Genomic DNA, 17,706 nt, shown 5'->3' with positions numbered 1-17,706 from the left:
TTTACTGATAACACAAAGCAAGCAACTTGAATACTCAGATTCATTAAGTTAAGCCTACATGAAAAAGCTTACATTTCAACAACCCAAGCACTCACTTTCTCGACATTCCTGACAGAAAATATCCTGCTTTCTACAAATAAACACTACAAAGGCTTCGGGCATCTCCATACACACATCAACATCAATAGTGCAGAGACCTCAGACGTGAGCTGCCGGTGAGACAGCAGAGGGTGTTGTAGCGGCAGCTAGCCTAAAACGCCTCCCTTGAGTTGTGACCTCTTTCACGTCACCCCATCTCAGAGCCTTTCATAACCCTGACAAACAAACAACACAACAAACAAGAGGCACGTGTGCCTTTCAAAGCTACAGCTGCAAAACCAAAAGGCATTAGTAATAGACAACATTTGAACGTTTGTTAACTATAATGGGGAACAATGGAAAGTTTATTGTTGTTACATGTCCCACAACTACATCCAAACAAGATAGGAAACGCGCAAGTCGTCTTTTTACCTACACCCTTTCTGCTGTTGACTCCCTAAGTGCCAGCCCCCCAGCTGAGGAATGTAGGTCATGATACTGAGCTATTTCAATACAGGCAGATCACAGCGCAGCAGGGGCGCGCATGCACACAACTCCCCTCACGAGGAAGAAGCACATTTTGACAGAAGAGAGCTTGTGAGTGTGAAAATTCAGGATGGATAAAAATATCTGGAGGATTGCTTCAGAGCGGTGCGTAATTTAGCATTTTCTCTCTGCCGATAAGCTAGGACAGGTTCTTTTTGCTCGTATTTGTTCGGCACACAGGGGTCACGTTGCCTCGATAAAGCCCACCGCTCAGTGTCAGATTGTGTTATACGTCCGCAATGGCACCTTGGGTAAAAGACAAGTGAGGCCGAGTGACATTCGCAGTTTTTAATGGCGGATGGTACGATATGCATCTTTGGTAACGATTGACGCAGTTGATGGGGCGATCAATCTTGTCATGTTCTGACATCCTCATTGACACGTGAAATTGAAATGTACCTCACAAACGCAGGAAAGCCCTTGCCTGAAAAGGTGTGAAAGAGAGACCTTGCAAGTTTAAGATAATTTTTATGGTATGATCGTAACATGAAGAAAATTTGTTAAATAATATATTTCAATAAATAATTCATGTTGCATAGTTTAAAGACAAGGTAGTATGACTATTCTTTCTTTCTTTTTTTCAATTGTCTCTCTCTCTCTCTCTCTCTCTCAGACACACAAACACACGCGTCATCAATTACTGCGTTCCTATTGGCTCTCCAATAGACAGCCTTCGAAGGAGCAGTCGCACTGCACGACTGCAACACAAAATATTTAACACTTTATTTAAAACTTCAACGAAGGCTAAGACTAATCGCAATGAAAGAGCTGTCGATGAGCATGTCACACTAAGCTATCAAACACTGATGATTTCAGCGATGAAAGAAATCGTCTACGGTTTACGAAGGTCCTCCTGCTGGGCTGGGAGCTACAGGCCAAAGAGATGGAAATCTCTCAGGCATAGGAGCCTGACACATCTGGGCCGTCTCAAGCGACAAGTGCCGAGCTCCTGGGTCCTCGATGCCTCACCCCTGCAGTGTGCCGAAGCGCCGAGCTGTGCCCTTTATCTCCGTCACCCTTTCACTGTTTCTTCGTCTGCCCCTCTGACTCCCACGTTCCTTGACTCCCCGCTGCCTCTCGTCTATAGGTCGGTGCATATGGATGAAAGAGAGGATTTTACTTGCTTCTGACAATGAGAGAATGGATTTTTTTTTGGTTTTGTGATATTTGGAGGAATGTGTGCATGCGTACGTGTTAGAAATCTTCCCTGAAGGATTGTGTGTTGACACTTGGTTTGGAATTAAAATGAGAAAGTCTGGCAGGCTTGGGATTTATCTGGAGACAAAGTGTGTGAAAGGACACCAACAAAATATTGTGAGTGGCTGCACTCATTCAAACACTGAATCCCACACGCACAAGCCCTATTTTTCAGATTTAATCTTTTCAAAATAAACATTAACCTAGTTTTTTATTAATTATTTTACAGAGTGCCCTACAGTTTAAGTAAACTGATGAAATATAATTCAATACACATTATAAGTATCATACTTACTGGATGACAATGCGAAACTATAAGGGAAATAATTTTATTAAATTAATTAAATGTATTCAAAACAAATAAGAGCAATGATAAAGACTGAAAATTAATGCTAATAAAATATAATTACCATACCGCATACATTTTAATATATGTTAAGTGGAAATATAAATTCCTCATATGTATTGTAAAATACTAATTTGGCATTACAACTAAAATATAGATTTCTGTCCAATGGCTCATTTAAATATTTTTACGTATCTTATTGCAAAAAAACTATAATTTTATATAATGTATTTACTTACACCAGAACTATGCACCCTTCAGACAACTAGGTCTTTTTTTTCAAAATAGCAGAAAATTATACATTTTATCAATGAGGAACTGCAGCAATTTTGCAGTTCTTGGTCGCCAGGTAATCAACCTGAATCCATGCAGAGGGATGGTGACAGGTAATGTGTTGCATTCCTTTGTGCATGCCTCTTTACAGCAGCTAAACCTCCCCGCACAAAAAGGCTTTACAGATCCACCGTGCAGTTCACTAGATATTAACGTCAGCCTTCAACACTTCACAACCAGCCTAGTGGAAATTACGTTAGTTCTAAACCGTCTCTTCTATATTTCTCTCGGTGTCTTCCTTTCTTTCCCTAACACGTGCTATCATGTACGTCTCGCTATATCTGTCTCTATGAAGTGTTCTGCTCTAATACCGCCATTGAGTGAATTCAGGCAGATTTAATTTTCTACCGCCAGCCAGAAAGGCACATTTCTCCTAACACACACACACACACACACACACACACACAAACGCACACATACACTAACGCTTTCTCCAGGGCTATGATAGGACACAGCTGGGAGGTCAAGCTGACAGTAAGATGGAGCGGTTGTGTGCGACCTGTCTAAATCCTTCCATACATCCACTCCTAGACACACAAGCGTGCGGTAACCCGAACGCACAGGGGCTAGCGTCACCTATTCCCTCAGTCTCACTTTACACGAGGCCTATTTGGAGCCAGAGGCAGGAAAAAGCATTTCATGACCACCGTGTGTGTCACTGTACGTATCGTATGGATGCGTGGAGGGTGTGAGAGTGATCGATAGTCCTGTCCCACGACGGCACTACGGCACGTACTGTAGTGTGCACCGCAGCTGTGCCCCGCTCTGGTGATGCATCACAAACCGAGGGAGCGTCTGAACATCTCGACGGTAAGCACTTTTGTACACGCTGCAGTACATCTGCATATGAGACACAACAAATATGAGGGGGTGGTTTGGGAGCATGACAGAGAGAGACTTTAAGAGAGAGCGTGCAAAATTACTGACCGCAGTCAATGATTTCCATCATAAACAAACTGGAAAATTGCTAAATGATTTAGCTGTGGCGAAACAAAAGGCCGTAATCCACAGTTACGATCTGAACTCATCACAAGGCTTTCCATTAATTTAAAATAATTGTTTTGTATGAATATGGCACGCGAACTCTGGCGACAGGCGCATGCATGCACACGCATACACACACAGACACGTAATTGAGCACAGTTGAGTGTAAACAGACTACTAAGGATGAGCAAGAGGATTTCTCATTATTACAGTAAAAGGATACGAAAGAGTATAATTCAGTGTTTAGGGGAGAGGGGGGAAGAGATGGAGAGTAGCAATATTCATGCCGTGAAACAAGCTAATTTTCAGTAGCCCATAATTCAAAGTATGACTTAATCCAATGGTCTGGAGGAGTCCGTGTCTGTATGGGTGAATTTAAGTCAACTAGGAAAAACTGTATCACACTAAAGGGGTTTATTTTATTATAAAAATGAATATTGATTTAAGTTAAAATTATTTATGTATTGTTTTTATTTTTAATATTATTTTGAGAAACATAAAATGTCTACGAGCTACAGTATGTTAAAAAACAAAGGTTTATTGGTTAAACGGTCGGGTACTACAGTGTTGCTATAGGAAATTGAGAAATATTTGACACTTAATGCCTCACCAAGTCATGTAATAAAAATAAACCTTGATCTCTATAATGAAATTAAACTCTATATTGAGAACATTTATCTTTTGAGAAATTACAATATTTTTAAAACATTTTGAAAACGGGATGAAACACTGTAATGGTATTTATCATTGCAGTAATACGTTATTATTTTACTGGTATACACATACAGTAAGTACTGCAAAATGCTTTTTTAAGTTAGCTTAAATAAAGTCAAATATAAACTACTTTAATTTATAAATATTTAAAGCTGCAAACTTCTTCTTTTTTTATAAATAAAAATCACTTTGAGCAAGTACAAGTACATAAGAAATCAGTGTTTTAAACTGTTACCTTAAGCCCATTCACAACAGGTACCACGAAGCTTATAATAATGATCTAGAATTTGAGCTGTCTGATACGATTCACAGGAAACGTCAGTCTGATGTAATTCCGCTTTAATACACAAAGAAAAGTACATAAAGTAACCTGTAGTTTTATATTTCAAAAAGAGATGGCGATACAAAGGCATGAGTTACGGATTGCAGCTTTAAATAATATATCAAAGCTTTCGTGTCTTTGTGTGGACTTGTGGTTAGCTTACAGTTTCTTTAAGTGAAATTTCTTGTTTTTATTTCTTTTGATTTCAGGGCATGTTATTGACAGATTTCGTGAGATGCACTTATATGACGGTTCTTAGATCATATTAAATGAGAACCCATATTAAACCATATTCAGTCAGTGGACAACATAAAACAGATGCTTGAATTAAACTGCTCAATACTCGGTCTCTTTTCAATGACATCTGATGTGAACCAGAATTCTAGACATTTTTTCCTATTTATCGAACTGAATGCCACAACACACCCAGAACAAATTTGACCTGTTTGCTAGCCTCAGAGAAATAATAATACATGCAAACGCACACACTTGATGACACACCTCTAGAGTCATTATTCAGAGCTCTGCCTGATATCACACACACATACACACAAACAAATATTATGCTACTAATTACACACATTCATGTCGATATGAAAACACGGTATCCAGAAATAATAGTCCTGTTTGTGTGATTCTAAAGTATACGTATAAACTGTTCAATAGGTAGTTGTGTGTGAGAGAGAGAGAGAGAGAGAGAGAGAGAGAGAGAGAGAGAGAGAGAGAGAGAGAGAGAGAGAGAGAGAGAGAGAGAGAGAGAGAGAGAGAGAGAGAGAGAGAGAGAGAGAGAGAGAGAGAGAGAGAGAGAGAGAGAGAGAGAGAGAGAGAGAGAGAGAGAGAGAGAGAGAGAGAGAGAGAGAGAGAGAGAGATAGTATAGGAAATTCTTCAGTGGGGAACGTAAACATTATAGGCTTAGTTATATTAACAAAAGTCATAGTCCTCAAAACTTTTAGATCAAAATATTTAGTTAAACCAACTTAAAAATATTAAGTAAAGAATCTTTATAAATTACAATTAATCCAAACTTAAACATTTTATATATTTTTTTATTTTAAACTAAATAAGTAGAGCCCTATAATTTCCGCGATCACGGAATCGCGGACGGAATCGTGGAATTGGTTAATTAACACGGAATCTAGCGTTAACGCGGAATTTCGTGGAATTTTGAATAAAATTCTGTCTTTGTGTTGGAGAACAATGTATGTCTGTGGGAAATGTAGAACGGGGGAAGCAAATCTGGGCGACACATCCCCTCCCGTCATTTCAGACCCCCTCCAAAACACTGAAACGATGGCGAAGCGGCTCTCCACGACTCTACGTGACTTTTATGTGACCGGAGAACTGTTATTTTGTAAGTTCTGTCAACATTCCATTGACTGGGAGCGCGAAGATACATGCACTCTCTCATCCATGTCTCTCTCGCTGCACATCTCTCACGTGCACGCGCTATCACATCTGTCTGAAGTCCGAACACAAATCCTCATGTATTTGTTCAGTTTTATGTGTTTCAAACGAGCTGAGGCAAACTATTCCTTACGTTTAAAATATAATCATCTGCATCAAGACCGCTCTCTGTCTCTCTTTCGCTCGCACATGCAGAGAGCTGCATGTTCATGCTGTCTGAAGTCAGATTAGTAAGTAATAATCCTGTGTATGTTTGTAAAGTTATATGCATTTCAAGCGACTGTGTTTAAAAATATGGATCGCGTTGCGCTGGACCAATGTGTTTTAGGCACTTCTGAAGGCACCACTGCTTTGACAGTAGCCTTGTGCAACAACACTAAACAATGCATTGAATTGAGTAAAATGTTTATGTGTGTGCGTTTCAAACAGGGAATGTAAAAAAATGTTACCTCAATAAATTTAAGGTCATTCCTATTGTATGTGTTCATTTTAATCATTAACATTAAAGGCATACTCTTTTTAAGACTAAAATAACAGGAAAGGGTAAAAAAATTGCCATTAATATTAAAACGGACAAAACGGAATTTGCAAAAATTAAAACGGACAAAACGGAATTTGGGAAAAAATAAAACGGAATTTGGGAAAAAATAAAACGGATTTTATAGGGCCCTAAATAAGTAATAACTGTTAACGATTTACAAAAAGTAATATTTACCATATATTTTTGTATACTATACTTAAAACCTATCACTGAACCAGATAATGTGACTCATGAAATTAAAACCAGTGTAAGCGTGACAAGACGGAGCTCAGACTTTCACACAGTTATTGTTTTATAATAAAGCAACACATATCTGACCTACATCCTAAGCACAGGCATTACTCTTTTGAACAATGGTAACCACAAAAAAAGCAAACTCTTCTAAATCTCCAACATAAATGAATGTTTAACACTATTGAGTCTTTCTTTTTATTGAAAACCACATAAAATATCACTTAATTTAAAAAAGCTCTCATAACACTGGCTCATGCAAGGCATGCTTGGAACTGAAAACTCTCCTTAACCAATCGTGTTGATTTAACTTTAAACTTTAGTAAATTCGCAGTGCCAGAATCTTTATTAGCTTAACTTTCAGATTGAATGCCATAAATCTCATCAAATACAGCAAAAGTGTGCAACTAATTTGCAGTGTTTGTTAAAATGAGCCAGTGGTGTGGAAATGAGTGTGTTTGGAAGTAATAAATAACATTTTCTTAGACATATATTATTTGAGTTTGTGGTACTCAAAATTGTGGCCTCGTTGAACAAACATAAAACCTTTACATTTTGTAATATAATATAAGTGCCAGTCTTCCCGAACGTGTCCTGGCCAGGATTTCGGTGTGTCTTCCGTAAGTCGTATTTGTCGACCGCATACGTCATAGAGGATTATTATTATTATTATTATTACAGAAAAGCATCCGTTACATTTTAAGGTAAGAATGAAACAACGGTTGTATGTCTTATGTTTTTAACTGAATGGCGAATGCAGTCAACAAATACGACTTCCGGAAGACGCACCAAAATCCTGGCCAGGACACGTCTGGGAAGAATGGCACGTATGGTCATACTAGATAGAAAGCTGAAATGTACCCAAGTTGAAAGACAGACACACTGAAAGACAGACCGACAGCGAGTCAGATACAGTGAGAGAGAGGTGGTTGTTCCATAACATGGGGTCAGATGTTTTTTGTACGGGGGTGTAGAAGAAAAACTGTGAAGAAGGATTGAACAATGTATCCAAGCTGAAAACCAGACAGGGAGACAAACAAAGAAAGATAGCAAGTCAGAGAAAGTGAGAGAGGTGGTTGTTTCATAACTTTAGGTGTGTGTGTGTCTGGGTATATGTGGGGAGGGGTGTACTAATGCTCAGTCACTCCATCAACCAACCATAATGGAAAACATGGTTCTTTCCTCACATACCTCAGTCATCCCTAAAACATGGCAAAAGAGGACAGAAAATCAGTATTACACGCCAGACAAAAAAACTAATTTAATAGCAGCTAGTATGGACAATGCTGCCAAATCCCACATCTAGCAAAGCCACACACACAACACAACCTCAGACACCTGGCTTGCCTTTCACACCTAAATATAAAGCATGACGACTCAATCCACTTTAAGGACCCAATTCTCGACAAAATGTCCCGCGTGTGCCTCTGTACCGATGAAAATCGCATGCTTGACATGCTAAGGGTCATTAAAGCCCAGACACAGGTGGGTGGACAAATGTCAACAGCAGTGCAGGCTGTGGCAAAGCGCAGGGAGAACTCTCATTAAACCTTGACAAATTCACACATACAACTGTGGATGTTGCAGACACGGCCCGAGATGCTTCCGTCATGGTATGGATATAATAGATGAATGGGATGCTAATCACTATAAGACCTTTATGAGGACTGTTTAAAAAAGCCAGGTGAATCTGTACAGCGTATTTTGTATACGTTACATCCGTTTGTTTTAGTGGTGCATGCTACACAATGCACATATGTACAGAAACGCACACACACAGTGACATTTACAAAGGCTTTGAAATTAAGCAGCAAAACATCAGAAGCTCTAATTGAAATAAAACAGAGACAATATCACAAAACTACGCCCCAAGGAACATGAACATCACCAGATATCAAATTGGCAAAATCAAAGCCAAAAAAATTTCATTTTATTTTTTTGTCAAGGCCCACTAGGATCACATAACAAAAAGATAAATGTTCAGGAAAATAAATTTGCCCATTGATTTGCAGTCTTTTATTATTGCAGGACAACTTTGGTTATCGGCAGGCAGTTGGAAAAGTCTTTCATTTTGTGCCAGTGATCTACGGTTAAAATGGTGGAAGTTTCAAGGACTGTCCAAGCCTCATTGTTTAGCACGCGTCTCCAGGGCCAGATCGACTTTACGGTGAGACGGAGGCCGTTAATTTAGCTGTGAAATTAACAGTGAGTCTGCAAGGCCACAAAGCAAGGCTCTGGTCAATGCAAACAATGTTGTAAGTGTTACAAAAGTTATACACAGCCAGTGAAAACAGCGCTGGATGCTGATATTGATTGCCTTCTCTCATGGTTCTTGTGAGTGACAGCCGGCACTATGGCTGTTGATTAACACCATGTTAGATGCTCAGAGTACTTTGTCACAAAATGAGTAGACACTCTTTTTCTTTCACACCTTCTGTCTCATCTCTTCTCCTCTCTTTGAGTAAAAATGATGCCGATCGATCAGAGAGAAACAGACAGGTCTGTATGAGGTATGTGCTTTAAAAAAAAAATGTTTCAAAGATTAGAGTACTGATGAAGAAAAAAAGACTTTGTGTGAAATATTATGTGTGCTCGGAAGTGGGAGTCTCGGCTCTGGCTGTAAGTGCTGGGAGCTGTGCATAAACATATGGTCAGAGTCAATGGTTCTGAAAAAGACTTATATAAGACGTTATATTTAAGATATATAGTCTTACAGCTCGAGGGGATTTTATTAGTCTTTTATTCACCGCCAATGGACTGTTATGTTTTCTCAGATTCCAAGATAAAAGACACAACAGGGCTCAACGCAAATAATTTTTTATACTGGTCCGGTCGGGCCAGTGGTTCAGGTTTTCACTTGCCCTGCCAAAATGTTCACTGGCCCCAATAAAAAAATGTCAGTGTCACATATTTAAAAATAAAAATTCAAAAGTCAGATATAATTGTATACATATTCAACATACATGTTCTAATGAAAAAAGCTTCCCAACTTTTCTGCTTTACTTGTAAACTGCCAGCAAATTGTGCAAAATATTGCATCGTTTATTTCGTTAAATGTCTGCTTCCAAGATGTTAAATAATATACATTGATGAAAATATATTTTAGTGACCGAGGGTGAAGCACTGGCTCGATTGGGCAAGTGACAATACTTTTTACTGGCCCGAATGTCTCTCACGCTTGCCCCGGGCAGTCCTTTATGTTGAGCCCTGCACAATAATAATTAAATAATTGTTTTTTTGTTATCTTTAACACCTGTACAGGCACTACACAACCAGTTCTTGCCTCTTATCAAAATCTTGGACATAAATATAGTTTATACAATTATAAAATCCTAATTTCCAATTAGATTTTGTTAAATACCTGCAATAAACATTTAATAAAAATCTAGCTAAAAATAATAATATTTTAACAATATTTTGTACGAATACATTTTAAAGAAAAATTATTAGAGTAATTGATAAAATTCAGATTTAGTGTATTTTCTTGTTACTTTTTTCAAGACTGTAAGTCTTATTTGTATGTGTGTTACTTTAACTCTTTCGCTGCCATTGACGATATATCTCGTCAATCAAGAGAAAACGCTTCCCTGCTAATGACGAGTTTTTCCGGCTTTCCGCAATACCACTATTATCCACCAGGTCCTTCCGCAACTTTTTTAACCCGGAAGTATTGCCCTATGGCAAGCGGCTGCATGTCCGTGTCTGTTTTAAAGATCGCTCTGAATGGGATCTCTATGAAAATTCCGTCACAAAAATGGAATTATCTCTGCTTTTTGCTCAAAATGTGGTGTTTTTGCAGAAACCTACCCATATTCAAAAGCTGATTACAAAAGAACTACTGAAGGTAGGATGAAACGAGTCTGTTCTTTTATTTGGTATATTGTATGTTTATATATATAAAGAAGAACATTTGCTGAAAGGCATTAAACCTTTGTGAAAATCATGAAAAACGCTGGCTGGCAATTTTTAAAAAAAACGCTGGCAGCGAAAGAGTTAATTTTAAGGAATTTAAATGTGAGTTGAAAAACATTTTTTGTAATTAAAAATATATATTTTTAATATATTGCTGTGTATTTCTAATGCAATTTATTAATTAAACTCTCACAAAACTTTTTTCACAAAAAAATATATATTTTAGATTTTAAATAAATACAAATTAAAAATAGAAAACAATTTTAGTAAGAACTTCATGAATGACTTTAATAAGTGGTTGATGCTGAGCTAAATAGTATCGTCACCGCAGTGCCTTTTCTCTGAACCCTGTGCTGAAAGACTTCCATATGATGGCAGCACGAATGGAAAAGCATACTTCTTACCCCAGAATCCTCCTTTAGTATGGCTGATAAATCAGTGAGGATGGTGTTTTCATTGGGCTAATTGTTTGAACAGTGTAAGGTCATTTGCTGGTAATGTTAAAGTGTCCTGTTAGGCGCCGGGCCGTAATTGACAACATGTCAGATGGAAACAGGAAATAATCTGATCCCTTTTTGCAAACTGACTCCGCTGACTGTGGCGAACAGTGTGTACATAGGTCCATGTGTGTGTGCTTAGCTATGGTTAGCATACATCCCCTCGAAATGCTGAGGGCTAACCAGGTGCGATCCTTCTCCAGAGGCAGGAGGATTAAACCCGGTGCTCTAGAGCTCATTTATTAAAGTTATCCCACACTGGAAGCATCTGCTCTACAGGGAGAGGGTGACGGGAGTTATAGCATTCCGCCATCGTGAACAGAACATTCCTGCCGCGAGGATCCGGTCGAAGAACAGCGAAAATTGTCTTAGAGCGGATCCCACATGTCAGACGTCAAGCATTTACTATAATGAAAGCTCTTAAAAAAAAAATCTTTAGTGAATGGAGAAACAGACCCTGGAAAATCTCAAAGATCTACAAAGTTCAAAAGGGAATCACTTATTGAAAATCTCATAGCTAAGATCTCTATAAAATCCCTGAGTATTGAAGTTGCTCTGAGCTCTCCGTTCTTTGGGTAGTCTTTACATACATTATGATGATAATTTTATCATTTGGTGTGTTCATTGAGGATCAAATCTATGACGTAGCTTAGTTGAGCTACAGAAACATTTGTGAAATGGTCTAAATGAAATGTTATTTTGAGTTTGAGTACATAAGGCCTGTGTGTATTGAACACACTCTACAGCACCTTTATTGAAGCACCTGTAGAGTGTTTATGAAAACGCATAAAAAATATTTTCGCTGCTTGATTCAATCACAACTCACTAGCAGGCGACTTCACAATAGAGTGACAGATAAATGCGATGCCAAGCAGTGGGAACTGTCACGCCTATGAGTGGAAACAGTGCCCCTCAGAGTGAAAAATGCTACTCACAGCTAGCGACTCATTTTCAAACCGGCATTTAACACCAAACAGCCACTTTTGATTAGTGAGTAGATGATGGCATTTCAGTTTATCCAAACAGCTCTTTGCCACTGTTACAGTTAATGGCATATTGACATACAACAATCTATAGCGTATCTTTCAAAGTACGGCAACTATACGAGCAAAAATGTGCTGCAAATGAAGGAACCTCTTCTTGGGGTTTTGTGTTAACAATGTTAAATTCCTTCCAGACTAGAGTAAAAGAAATAATGAATAAAGACCCCTGTTGAGAGCAGACTGTGTTAAACCTGAGTTTGCGGAGCATACTTGGCTCTGTTCGTAGAGACGGGCCAACGTTGCATCTCCGAGCCAGTGGTGTTTAATCGCTCTCCTGACAAGCAAACAATAGCCAAGGTGCAAATCCCCTCATTATTAACATGTGCGATATGTCAGTCACGCTAATCTGGCTGTTGTTGGTTTATTGAGTATTAAGATAATCCCAATCACAACACTAACGCTCTTGCCCAGCGAACATCCAAATCCTTTTCAATACAGTATCTAGGCTGTAGGCTGTCAATGTATTTAAGTGCTTATGCAAGTTATTATCTCATCAAAGGACAGAGGTTATTAAGGTGATTACCTTTCAATAAAACAAAATCATTAGTGGTTTTTGCTAAATATTGAACTTTTGTATGGAACTTATTCTAATTTGTTTGCTGCAGACACAAATATTATCTCTAATCTTCTGTAGATTTATAATTTTAGTCGGCACTGTAAACATTTAACGTTTAATCACACTTGCTATTTTAAATTTTGACTACACTTTAACTTGAAAAGTTGGTTCGTAAAAAAACTTAAAACGTTACTTTAATTGATTTTTTAGGTGTTACCAATTAAAGTAACTTCACTTTCTACAATGTAGGTTAGGTTATGGAATTTCAAATTGCTTTTATTAAGTACAGCAACTCATGAAAACAGGTTAAACTTGCTTAACTTAATATAATATTAAAAATATTAATATATAAATATTAAAGTGTATACATAAATAATAAAAAAGTTCAAATGACTCGTACAATCAATTGTTTAAACGTAAAAAAATGTGGAAGTGCAAAAAATCCATGTAGGGATCAGAATATTATAGATGGTTGGAGTGATGTCATTTGATTTAGGCCTTGTCCGATGCATACACTGTAAAAAAATCTAATAAAAATTAATATGAGCAATTTTTTTGTTTTACTTTAACTTAACAAATTAAGTTAAATAGTTTTAACTTGTTTATAAGTTATGTCAACTAAGTATAGTTAAACATCATAACTCATTCTCCACCAGCCTTTTTTGTGATTTTAACAAAAGTTTTCAGAAAATTTTCTTCTAAAAATATAAAAACATGCAAATATATCAAATGAAAAACAGACCATCTGCTTTCAAACAAACCATAAACAAACAAACAAACAAACAAAATGGGGAAAAACGTTTGATCCTATCTATATTTTTTATCTGCTTATAAACTCTTAAAGGATGATTTTTGAAAAACATTTTGGAAAAGGGAGTCGGGCCGACTACCAAAACACACCTGTAGCCAATCAGCAGTAAGGGGCGTGTCTACTAACCAACATCATTGCCTGGGTTGCATATGTGTAGGGCGGGTCTATCAAAAGAAGGTCCAGATTCTATTGGGGTAGGGGCGAGTTTGTTAAGGTGATTTCAAATATCAGCCTTTAAAAAATTTGGTGTTTTTCTTCAAAAATAATTTTTTTTAACAGAAATAATTACATTTTTTTTTTGTGAAGGAATTTTGTTAGAGATCAGATTCAGAATGATTATTATAACATACATGGAGTGTAAAATTAATAAATACATTTTTGTTTCAGTTTTTATTTATAAATTGCGTAAGAGGATCTTAATTGACAAGATATATAAACAGAGAGCGCCTTTGTGATAACTAATCGGATATATTAAAACTACAAATTTAAAATACTTTAAAAATACGAATTGTTCACTAGAAACGCAATCAAATGGTGTAAAAATATACAACTTTATTATTTATACATGTAAATAACACTTTATTTACACCAAACCTGTGCTCCACCCACTTTCTTGCCTGACATTTTGTTTTATCAACCTGGACCTGGCTACACCAATCAAATTCCCCGTGACACACACTGAAAAAATGAATCATTCGATTTACTCAATTTTTTTAAGATAAGTGGTTGCAATCAATTTATTTAAGCTACATTTAAACAAAAGTTTTTTTTTTGTTTTGCCTTTCTATTTTTTTTTTTTTTTTTTTTTTTTTTAAATGTAGCTTAAATAAATTGATTGCAACCACTTAACTTAAAAAATTGAGTAAATTTAATGAATCATTTTTTTCAGGGCACATGGATAAAGTTGTGGGACATTAAAGACTACATCAATGCTGCTTACAAAGATTTCCTTGATGAAGGTATCTCAGGAGATGGGAAGTAAAGCAAACATTGGATTCGAACATGCCTTGATGCCTTCATACCTTGGAATGCTGCCTTAAAACAATAAGCAACCACCACCTATCAAACACAGGCACCACTAACCACCTGGCACTACCCTTTCAAGCACACAAAACACAACTACATCAATGGAAACATGCCTAAAAACACAGAACACGTCAGCTGTACCATATACAGTACATATCCTGGCAAACAATGGATAAATATTCAGATGCAAATTTAACATAGATAGGCACCCTCACATTAAAAAGCATGTATGATTAAGAATACAAATAAAAAATAGTAATAAATAAATTAAATGTAATTTATATTTGCAACTAGTAGTTAATGTCAAAACGTCTCAGTTATTGATTTTTATCAGATGTTTAAAACATTGTGAAGCTAAGGCATTAAACATTATTACTTAGCCAACTGTTACATGTGTAAGATTACAGTGATATATTTTCATATATTTGCATCTGTATCCGACAATAGTCAAATTACAACCTGATCTTTTCTACATGTGCATGTACAGTGCATTGGATCATGTGTTTGTGTATATACGACTCATGTTGCTCCAGGCCAAAACTCCCATAGCGTGGCTTACCGCCAGTCTAGGTCAGAAAAACTATAGGGAGTTTTTCACAAAACTTGGAAACTTCTACCACTTTCCTCACGTATACGCTCATATATCAACCAGCTAAAACTGTTCAAACTCAATTAAAGCCAAACTCTATTGTGCAAACTGTAAATGAGATAAACAGTAAATGTATATTCCTGTTGCCCAGGCAGGCAGCATGTTGTCTGGACCATTAGCCAGACAGTAGAGGATCTTATCACAGCCTGTGAATCCGTAGAGGAGAATGTCATAAAAATGAGAAACTCTCTCAGATAATGAATCTGTCAGGTCAGAGGCAGTCAAATACCATATCACAACAGTGTCTCGTCGCTATGCATGTTTAATTAAGCTTTAATTTCCCATGGAGCAGCTAGTACATCCATACGTGGCACCACTGAGAGTGTTTTAACTTCGATATGGCCGCAAGGATGAGGTGAGCGTGACTGATGCTCCTGTGAGGGAGCTTGACCCCACAGCAGAAGGTTGTGAGGAACGTGTCACACAGAACCTAACCACATCACACTTAAATGAGGACGACTCATAGGAGACAATAAATAATGTATTACAGTAGAGCAAAATGATGTTTTCAGTTACCGTACTGCCAGTTACAGGGGTTGTCCGAGAGGGTGGAAAGGTGTTATGTAGATAAAACACAGTGCAACTGTTTCACCCAGCATCGGTGGGCAATTTTTGGGTCTCTCTCTCTCTCACTCACTTACACACAAAGGCAAATCTCTTTCTCTCATGGTGAGAGTGTTTCTTTTTTGTGGGCCAGGATGGTGTTGGTAAAGGGCTCTCTTCAGTCTGAAGTTGATTATGATAATGGTTGATGATTGCAATGATGTAAACCGTTTTCTAATTGCTCATCAGCGCACGTCTTTACAGGCTGATTTGAAACGGCTGCACATCCTGCTCGGATCCGAGCCAGTCCCGCTTGTGATGTTGAAAAACTGGAAAATGTTACACTCATTTTGCACCTTTGAGTTATTTTCGTGGGACAAGAAACAATCAATATGTGTGAAGGGGACAATTATTGCTTAAAGAATTTCCCATGACTGCCGCTTAGCGGCTTCATGATATTTCTGCTCTGTGAGACCAAATCCTATGACAATATTGGACTTAAAATAAAACATAATGCTGACAAAAACTGTGAGAAGAAAGAGAACGATCCAATGCCTGATTGAGAGTCCGTCTCACTGCCCTGTACGTTAACCCTTACAATCATTCCTAATCTAAGTCAAACTGATCTAGAATCAGCCCTCAAGGGTTCTTTCTGCAGGATAAGAACTGTGATGCCATTACCACTTACAGCTAACCCCACTGATCTAACACACACATTCTGGCCATAGACTTCTTGTTCGGGACAAGTCTAGTTGATTCATACATCTCTATATGTCCAGTTAAACACAAGTCTGTGTTTTACACTTACCTCTTATACCACAATCAAACAACTCTTTGCCGAGCAAGTTTAAACACGCTCTGAAACAGCCTGCTTCATAAATGGGACACTACTACTGGGGTTCTCCCAAAGTCACAAAACAGATTCCAATGGGATATGAATACGAGTGCCAAAAAGTTGTGGAAAAACAGACTTACATGGACATACCTGTGTGCTTAGCAGTACTTATTTAAGCTTAGAAATGTCTGTTTAACACTTTTTAAAGACCTCTAAACCTCAGTAGGATTTATGCTCTAGCACTTGGAACAAAGAGCGCTGACATATTTGGAAGTGTTGGGATGGGTTACAGATTATGGAAAAGAATACAAAAAATGGACTCGTACGTCTATTGTGGGTGTGTGTTTGAAGTTTTGCAGAACATTTTGGTAAATGTCAAACTCCTGGTTGTAAACTGCAGCAAATGTAAACAGGGCGGAGTGAATGAGATCTGCTGGTGTAATGACACAACAAAAAACAGGTTCTGACTGTGCTCTCTTGCATTTTAAATAAAGGGGACATTTTACTAGACTTTTTTAAGATGTCAAATAAATCTCTGGTGTCCCCAAACTACGTATGTAAAGTTCTAGCTCAAAATAGCATAATGATAATTTATTTTAGCATGTTAAAATCACCACTTTCTAGGTGTGAGCAAAAATGTACCGTTTTTGGATGTGTCCTTTAAAATGCTAATTAGCTGATTTCTGCATTAAATGGCGGTGCCATGGTTGGATTGTGCAGATAAGGGGGCGTTATTATCCCCTTCTGACATCACAAGGGGAGCCAAATTTCAATGCCTGCAGAGAATGGTTACCAATACACGAAAACAGTCCTCTTGGTTACTTTTAATAGCAGGGGCCTATTTCGGGCAGTGCGTAATATTACTACACCTGCTGCAGCCATCTTACTGCAGCAAAGTCTTTGATCATTACGCCAGAATGAGAGTATAGTTCCTAGCCATATCTGCCTAGAAAATCGCAACTTTTAATTTTCCGTCGGTCTTAGCACACGATGTAACTACAGAAGAGTCAAGTTTTATATGGGAAAAATATCCAAACTCTTTGGTTATTTTTTTGCGCAATGCTAATGGTCTAATCAGATTCAATGGATTATGCTAAGCTATGCTTAAAGTGGTAGTGCCAGACCTGGAGATAAGCT

The 17,706-nt window shown here is 37.6% G+C and overlaps 1 protein-coding gene across 10 annotated transcripts in view; it reads right to left on the bottom strand.

The window, feature by feature from the left end:
* tenm3 (teneurin transmembrane protein 3) overlaps positions 1-17,706 on the bottom strand; it is a 353,079-nt gene that overhangs the window by 274,921 nt on the left and 60,452 nt on the right. The gene's annotated exons all lie outside the window — the stretch shown is intronic.

Source organism: Paramisgurnus dabryanus, chromosome 4 (assembly GCF_030506205.2).
Source record: "Paramisgurnus dabryanus chromosome 4, PD_genome_1.1, whole genome shotgun sequence".
In the NCBI taxonomy this organism is placed as follows: Eukaryota; Metazoa; Chordata; class Actinopteri; order Cypriniformes; family Cobitidae; genus Paramisgurnus; species Paramisgurnus dabryanus.
Note: the sequence above shows the minus strand (reverse complement) of the source record. Positions and strands in the feature narration are given on the sequence as shown.